This window comes from Phalacrocorax aristotelis, chromosome 3, assembly GCF_949628215.1.
Source record: "Phalacrocorax aristotelis chromosome 3, bGulAri2.1, whole genome shotgun sequence".
NCBI classification, from domain to species: Eukaryota; Metazoa; Chordata; class Aves; order Suliformes; family Phalacrocoracidae; genus Phalacrocorax; species Phalacrocorax aristotelis.
In genome coordinates, this window is record NC_134278.1 from 13277346 (window position 1) to 13286755 (window position 9410).

General features: G+C 39.3%; 1 non-coding gene across 1 annotated transcript; it reads right to left on the minus strand.

Annotated features, from left to right (window-relative positions):
• Positions 1-6549: 6549 nt before the first annotated feature.
• TRNAE-CUC (transfer RNA glutamic acid (anticodon CUC)) lies at positions 6550-6621 on the minus strand. The gene has a single exon. It is a non-coding gene; the product is annotated as a tRNA-Glu (tRNA).
• Positions 6622-9410: the final 2789 nt, after the last annotated feature.

The window sequence follows — 9410 nt, forward strand, 5'->3', positions numbered from 1 at the left end:
AGCATAGGTTCCATAAAGCTCCTTTGTCACTGGCTTGCTCTTCAGTCAGTTTTTATTTTTGAAAGGAACACAGACTGTAAATGCCTTTGTATTTCTTATGACATCAGTGACACATTTTCTGAGTGCTACACCTCAGATAGGCATCTAATCACAGTATATGGACTCAGGAAAAGTATAACCGTTTCAGTTTGAGGTACAATTTACTTCTTGCATGACCTTCAATAAGCTATTTAAGATGGTAAGATATATATTAATCAGAAAATTTGGAAGTTTTATGCACTAATAGGGTATTTGGAGTATTATGGTAATGGAAACAAAAAATATGTAAAACAGAAACTAAAATTTTTGCTTTATTTCAGTAGGCTAAATAGCCACAATCTCAGAATAACAACATGCTGAAATAAAGTTGATCTGATGATAATAATCTACTGTGATGTAGGTGTTTACATGCAGGGTTTGAATATTTTGGCTCTACATGGTTGCTCAAAAAAGCCACATCAAATGAACTGTGATAAATTTACACCTGACTGCGTAATTCCATATGTAATTTATTAGGCTTACAAGCTGTCGGTGAAATGTCTTAACTAGTGAACCACATAGTTTCATAATTGCTTTAACCTTTTTCAGCCTTCTGATTTTTGGGGTCAGCTCTAGGGCCATATCTTAACAGCTGGTTTACCGTGTGATACTGTATCTTAATGAAATGTTTTGTGGTTTCTGTATGAACTATGTGAGGTCTCATTACACAAATATTACTCTATTACCATAGTGTGGAAAACTTGGAACAAAGCCATGGGTACTTCAAATTTTACATGCAGGTGTTAAAAAAAGGCCTATTTCTATATAATAAGTCAAAATAGACTGCTGCTTCGAAAAACATTTTATGTGCTTTGTTTGTTAGAATGTACCAGAGCAATGGCCTAGTCAGTATATTTGATTTCTTACAAACAAAATCAATATTAATAAGCTTTGAATAATAAGTAGATCCCATAAAATACAATAATTAACTCCTCTACACATTGAAGGTTTTATAAAATGCCTGTTTATATTATAAAAACAGGGTAACCACTGTTTTAGGGATGGAATGCCCTCACAAATGTGCTCATAAAGATGTAAAATTGGCAGCCCAGGGGAAAAGCAACAAAGAAGAGTGAGCCTACTGAGACTGGAGAGGATGTATGTGATAACCAAAAGACGTATATTTACGTGAAGTGAGTGACATACAGTGGCCATTTTTGATAGACGACAATCATAATTAGATCAGATGTTCCAGCAGAGAAACTCATAATATGATATTAGCAAAGAAAAGAATAAATTTAAACCTAGGAATTCATTAGACAAATATTAACCAGAGGGAAAGAGTTTGAAAATTGACAAAATATAAGGTTTCTGGAAAACGTAATTCAGGCATGTGAAAAATACTGCAGACAAAAAACGGAATCTCTCAAGCTCAGTGTAGAAAACACAGATATAATAGTGAGGGGAAATGGAGTCACAAGATTAATGAACCTGAAGGTGCAGCCTAAGATGTTAATATTAAAGCATCAGAAACATCAGAACCTTTATGAGTGGCAAAGCAAATGATCATTACGATCAAAAAGGAATAGGAGAATACACTTACAGTGACAATTAATGCTTAAAATAGGTATTTTTTCAAGAGTTTCTGAATAAATCAGGACTATTTTAATAGATACTGTATTGTTCCCCAATAGCTGAAATCACCTGCTATTGATAAAGTGTAACAAACTTCTGAAGGTGACCAAAATATGACTGTCTACACCATTTCTGAAATAATACTTGAAAAGCAGAGAAAGTAGTAACTACAGTGGTTTTAATTGTCTAACTGAAGAAAAAATACTTGTCAAACTGCAATTACTGTCACAGCACAGCTTTATTGATAGTACCACAGAATTCTTAGCCAGATTATTGTCTGGAAGAAACTGAAGACAAGAAACAAAAATTAAAAGTATGAGATTTCAGAGGAGGAAGATTATGTATTTTGAATTCTATACAAAGCTTGAGAATAAATTGCTAGTCATCATTAACTGTACTCATTTTGATGCTTTGGTGCTCTTCACTAGGGCACTTTATGGAAGGATAATAGACAACTGTCGAAGAAATTAGGGAATTTTTAGTAATATAAAAGGGAGCAGAATGCTCACATCTTATTTTGTTATTCTATGATTGATATGCAAAAGTTTTCCAAAGAAATAGTACAGTCCAGTAATAGAAGACAAGCAGTAATGTTAAGTGCTACTCTTACTGTTAAGACTGGCTTTGGATTGACTCATAGAAGTGGAGAAACTATGGACTTTGGAGTGACAATGGAAAGCTCAAAGATTCGTGGACAGTGTAGCTCTTCCCCCAGTTGCTATATGCAACATATAGACAAAACCCTAGAAAGGAAGAAGACTAGTTATCTCCAATGAACAAGTATAGAAGGTTTCAAATAAAAACAGTTGTGAAAAAAAAAACCTAAAACCACAAATATCTATTAGAAAAGCTAAACCAAAACAGATTCTGAAGAATTTGTTTGTAGCTATGGTGTTTAAGAAAGAAAAGTTTGCAAGAGGCGTTAGATTGTATGAATGACAATAACTGATATAACTCCAAAAAGCTAACAATCTGCTAATGCAAAAGCCTTTGTTCAAGTCAATTCAGTTACATGTATTATTTCTACCATTGTACTGATAGAACTACAGAAACTGAATAATATCATGAATAAGGAAAACAACAGAAAATATAAATTATTTTTGTTTAAATCTTAAGTTTTTAACATATGGCAAATAAAGAAATAAGACTATGTAACTTCTTCCAACACTATGAATTGTGCAAAAGAATAGCAAAACTAGATGCTTCTGTCATGTTGCACTGGCCAAAAATTTTAGGCAATAAAATTTGCTGGTGAGTGAACTGAGTGATGAAAAGGAAGCTGGTCCTATTTATTCCAGTCACAAATAAGTCACCAAGGATTCCAAAATAAAATATGAACTAATGATAAAGACCAACTAAATTATGACAATACATCTTAGAAAGATGTAACAGTATGGGTGATTAGCTTATAAAAGCAGAAGAATGTTGGATGTGATGACATTTTTGGAAAATCATCCTATGCCCCAGGGTTCAGGAACAGAAAAACAATATGAAAGATGAGACCCACCTCCATAAAGACAGCCTTCACAATGTCATGGCACAGTTCAAGTCCTAATCTCAGAACCTAAGGCTACATCACACTCAAGGTTCAGCTTCATCTTGACACAGTTTGCTGCAAAATGTGGAATAGGAACTGCTGAAGCATAAAAGCTGACATTTAATAGATTTATTGTAAATGGTTCTTGCCTGCAAGCCATCTGCAAAGGAGTCGTAAAGCACAAACATGATAAAGAAGCAAAGATCAGTTCGTCTTCCAAATTCCAAACAGCAATTTTACAAGCCAAATAAACAGACCAAGAAAAGCAGAGAGATGTGAAAAATAGGCAGCATACCTAACAGTTCATTAGAATACTGTTTTTTCATCACATACCATGATGTATCATGACTTACCGCTAAAGGTAGGTCATGTAGATGCTCACATGATCAAAAAGCATGCCACTGAAGAATATCGGAACAATGAACAGGTAGCCAAGGATGTCCGAATTGAAGTGGCTCATGTGGCTGGGAGCGTAAGAGTGAGCTATCGGTAGCTTGATGGACCCATGAAACAACAGGACATCTAGGGAGATGCAACATAAAGTTGGGCTCAAGATCAAGGGGTGGACCTGACCATGCAGGCAAACACACAGGTCATTCATGAATGTGAAACATGTGCCACAATCAAGTGAGCCACACAAGCAAATTGTCCCTGGAATGGAGGGTGGTGGCTGAGTTTTCAGTATGGTGAGGCCTGGTAAATTGACTATATTGGACCACGTTCTAGGACACACCAAGGCAAGCGCTAATTACTCACCACGGTGGAAGCAACTACCGGGTCGCTAGAAACATAGCCTCTAAATCATGCCATTGCTTGAAACTCTGTCTTACGCCTTTAAAGGCAAATTTGTAGTGACATGGTGCCCCAGAAAGAATTGAGTCTGTCAATGGGACTTATTTCTGAAATAACGTCATAACCTCTTCATAACCAAGAAACATGGCATTGACTTGGTGTATCACACCCCTGATCACCCACAAGCCTCTGGAAAAATTGAGAGATATAACAGACTGTTAAAGACTATGTTGATAGCACTACGCAATGGGTCATGGAAGCACTGGGATATAAATTTAGCAGAAGCCACTTGGATGATTAACACCAGGGGATCTTCTAACCATCCTGTTCCTACCTAAACAAAACCCCTATGTACAGTGGGAGGAGATAAGGTCCCCATAGTACTGTTCTGGTTTAAGCCCAATAGGCAGCTCAGCCCCACACAGCTGCTCGCTTATTTCTCCCTGGTGGGATGGGGAAGAGAATGAGAAGGATAAAAGCATGAAAACTCATGGGTTGAGATAAAAGTAATTTAATACGTAAAGGAAAAGCCACCTGCTCAAGCAAAACAAAATAAGGAATTTGCTCACTACTTCCTATCAGCAGGCAGGCGCTCAGCTGTCTCCAGCAAAGCAGGGCTCCATCATGTGTAGCAGTGTCTTGGGAAGACAAACACCATCACTCCGAATGTCTCCCCTTCTACCTTCTTCCCCCAGCTTTTATTGCTGACCAGGACATCATATAGTGTGGAATATGCCTTTGGTCAGCTGGGGGTCACCTGTCCCAGCTGTGGCCCCACCCAGCTTCTTGTGCACCCCCAGCCCACTCGCTGGTGGGGTGGGGTGAGGGGCAGAAAAGGCTTTGACGCTCTGTAAGCCCTGCTCAGCAGTAACTAAAGTATCTCTGTGTTATCAGCACTGTTTTCAGCTCACATCCAAAACATGGCACCATACCAGCTATTCTGAAGAAAATTACCTCTGTCTCATCCAAAACCAGAACAAGTGTGCATTGGGAAGTGTCTGGGGAAGGCGCTATGAGTTGATCCTCCCTTGAGGAAAGTCAAACTCATTAACAGGTTTGTCTTTGCTCAAGGACCTGGGTGTACTTGGTGAGTAATGCAGAAGGATTGGGATATCTGGCATGTGCCTCAAGGTGATTTAACCTTGGGGGAAAAATGATCTGTGATGTGAATTGTATGTCGCAGGAAGTACTGTTGCAGGAACAACCTGAGCCGACATAGAGTGAGCTTCACAAGGAATTGGGTAAGTACAACAATGACTCAAAACAGGCTGGTTTTGGCACAGAACCACAGAATGGTAGGGGTTGGAAGGAAACTCTGGAGATCATCTTGTCCAACCCCCCTGCTTGAGAAGGCACACGTAGAGCAGGGGACACAGGAACGTGTCCAGGCAGGGTTTGAATGTCTCCAGGGAAGGGACTCCACAGCCTCCCTGGGCAGCCTGTGCCACTGCTCTGGCACCCTCACAGGAAAGAAGTTTTGTCTCACATTGAGGTGGACCTTCCTGTGTTCCAGTTTGTGCCCATTGCCCCTTGTCCTGTCATTGGGTACTACTGAAAAGAGTCCAGTCCCACATTCCTGACACCCTCTCTTTAGATATTTATAAGTATTGATGAAATTGCCCCCTCAGTCTTCTCCAGGCTAAACAAACCCAAGTCTCTCAGCCTTTCCTCATAAGGGAGATGCTCCAGTCCCCTGAGCATCTTGGTAGCTCTCCACTGGGCTTGCTCAAGCAGTTCCCTGTCCTTCTTGAACTGGGGATGGCAGAACTGGACACAGAACTCCAAATGTGGCCTCACTAGGGCAGAGTAGAGGAGAGGATAACCTCTCTCGACCTGCTGGCCACACTCCTTTTCATGCATCCCAGGATATCCTTGGCCTTCTTGGCCACAAGGACATGTTGCTGGCTCATGGTCAGCTTGTTGTCCACCAGCACTCCCAGGTCCTTCCTTCTCAGCGGAGCCACTTTCCAGTAGTTCAGCCCCCAGCCTGTACTGGTGCATGGGGTTGTTCCTCCCCAGGTGCAGGACCTTGCCCTTGCTCTTGTTGAATTTCATCAGGTTCCCTTTGGCCCGGCTCTCCAGCCTGTCCAGGTCTTGCTGGATGGCAGCACAGCCTTCCGGTGTATCAGCCACTCCTCCCAGCTTGGTATCATCAGTGAAGCTGCTGAGGTTACACTCTGTCCCTTCGTCCAGGTCATTGACGAATGCACAGACCCCTGGCACCCAATAATTGAATATGCTGCTTCTCCTGTGCTGAGCACCTGTCTTGACAGATGGGGTCCAAGTCTTGACAGATGGGGTCCAAGTCATTGCCTGTTCTTATAAACATTTGGAGGAGTGGTGGAAGCCCATGGGAGATAGAGAATAATATCTGTTAAGGGACAGAGGATGGTAGTTGATGAGTTCATATAAATATGTATGTTAGATATGGAGATGTTTTAAGTATGTAGGTATGAGTTGTGAATGTTGGTAAGAAGGGACTTCAGTAATGAGAAATAGATACAGTGGGAAGTATCCCATTGCACATTCCTCATGTCCCACAGACTGGACACTCCACAATGGACTGTTTCCCTGACCGGGAATCGAACCCGGGCCGCGGCAGTGAGAGTGCCGAATCCTAACCACTAGACCACCAGGGAACATAAAGATTGTTTTAGAATAGATTATATTAGACTAGATTAGGTTAGATTAGATTAGCATACTGGTTTATCTCACCTAAGTTTAGCTATATAAAATTTGTCTAATTTAGGGATTTCTCTCCCTGGAGAGAAAAAGAGAATTCTTCCCACCCTTCTAAAATATGTATCTTCAGATGTTATGAGTTTCCCACCTGAGTTCCCTATTTCTCTACTGCTACTGTCTAGGTGACCAGGTTAGGCTAGTTATCTAATGTTTAAATGCCCAGAGGTACATTTAATTAATCTTACCCTTGGGGTTGATATAATTTGTGAAAAACTAGGCATCTACACTAAAACTATGCACATAGTATAGGGGCTTGGAGGGGCCTGGGAAAATCCTTTCAGGACTCTAGGAGATTAAATTGTACTGATGCATCTATTCAGGCAACTGAACACCATGGTGGTAGGTACTCATAATACAAAATGGGTCTTAACATGATCTCTTTATTTCATAGTTTTAACATTTTGGTTTTTTAATTTTATCTATGGATTTTCTACATTTGTTTTTCCGTATCAAAACTAAACCCAGCTGCAATTAAGACCCAATGTATACTGGCATTCTGACATATTTCAGTGAAGCTGGATCAAGCTGACTCGTGGGTCTTTTTCGAGATATCAGTACAGCCCTTCATACTGAATCTGTAGGGATCTAAAGGAACTGTCTTCTTTGGACTGTTTCAGCTGTCATAGCTCAATTGCTAAGCTTCTAAGAGGAATCTTTGCAATCTCTCTGTGCCATTACAAATGTAGCTGTATTTGCAATATATACTCATGACAAGCAGGATCCATGTGGAACTCTTGATTCTCTGTCTACATACATTTGTGACAATGAACAGTCAAAGACATTATTCTCTTCTCTTCTGAATTTTAAGAAGTATTATGGCAGTGATGATTGTAAAAAATAGATAACTAATGTTTTCCCTCCCTCCTATCAGCCGACATGCTCTCTTCCAGAATGAGTTTTCCCAGTCACTGAATATATTTCCTCAAATGGACAAATTTGTCTGTTTCTCACATGCTGGTTAAAGAAAATTACAAAAATTCCACATGTAACACTAACCCCCTACAGATTTGTTTGAGATGCATTTTAGTAATTTAGTCTTAGTTTGATAAACACGTAACCATTAGTGTATTGCAAAGGTCACCAGTATATCATCCGCTCACTGGGTGACTTATGTACTTTCTCTTTTCTACATTATGCCAGAGATAAAAACCCATTTTGTCTTGAAAAACTGTTTCTGAATACAGGAATTGTTTGTTCATAATTTTTTCAGTACAATTCTATCAAGCATTGTGCTGCAAGAGGGAAAAAAAGTCTAAAATGATTACAGACTAAAACTCAAGCATGTCAATCATTGATCTGTGAAGAATTAAAAACTAGTTTCATTCTGGAAAGAAGCTAATACTCTTTGGAAAACCTCATCTGTTCAAGTTCCTGTGTATCCTTTATCTAAAACCACAGGCATACTTCCAAGATATGCAAACAAGTATATGTAGTTCATTAGAGGTTTCCTTAAGACTTTTTTTCCTAACTAACATGAGAATTTAAATTAGAAAAGTTATTTGTCTTTAATTCTTCGGTTCTAGATCTGTAAATACTCAGAATATTTTTCACAGAAGAATAGTTAGGCATATTGGAATGAATCAATTTTACAGGTATAACGAAAGAATAATTTATAGCTGGAAACACACTGTGAAGACCTCACTAGGGAATAATGTTGTACTGATTTGAGGAGGGAAAATGGTGCAAAATGGCTTCTGCAGTGTTTAATTTCTGTGGCATAAGACTACTAAACCAAAGTAAAATATGTAATTCATCTAGCTACAAAAGAAAATTTGGGGCACATACAAGAAAAAAAGATCTATACTGTGCAACAGTGACTACTGAAAAACCTCCCTAATTTACAGAATCTGTAAGGTGAGAGGCATCTAAGAACAGAGCCTACAAATCTAGTGCTGGGAATAGGGAATCATCTCAACAGGGTTCAAGAGATATTTAGCAAGGTAAGTGCTAGGTTTTAAGGATCTTCTTAAAGATACTGCAAAAGGAAGCAGTGATTAGTGATCTCTCAAGTAATGTGTGATGGGGGTTTGAATTCCAGTAATATCAAGACAGGAATGAAGCAGGATCTCTAACTTTCTTGATGAGTGTTTTAATCATTGAGTATATTGGACAAAATAGGTCACCTTCACTCCAGTCATGCGCGTGGAGCCTGTTAGCCATGGGTGCTCTGAGGACCTTTCTGCATTGAGTCTGTCAGCGGATTTGGGCAGAAAAAATACTGTTTATAGTTTTGAAGAGGTAGGCATGAAGCTGATGTATACCCTCAAAAGCAAGGTCTTCATACGACTTCCATCTAATATTCTGGAAACTGGAGACCTTCTGCTGCTTCTAGAACTGAATGGTAGCTGAAAAGGATTTTGTGCATCTAAGTCATAGACATAGGATTCTAAGATGGCAGCCGAAAAATTCAGGATAACTTTGGGAATCCAGTTTCCCAAACAGTAGATTTGATGGTAATCTCTAAATATATTGAATTCTATTATTTGCATACAATCCAAGATACTAAAAATAAATGTATGCAGTAGGACCAGACCACTTTATAGAAAATCATGTAGGAGGAGGAACTCACTGCAGTACTCACTGTAATCACTGAAGTCACAAATCAGAGACCTAAATGTAGCTCTCCACACATCACTGTCTACAGACTTGGTAACCATTGCAGTCAAAAGAGATCTGAGGCTTTGTT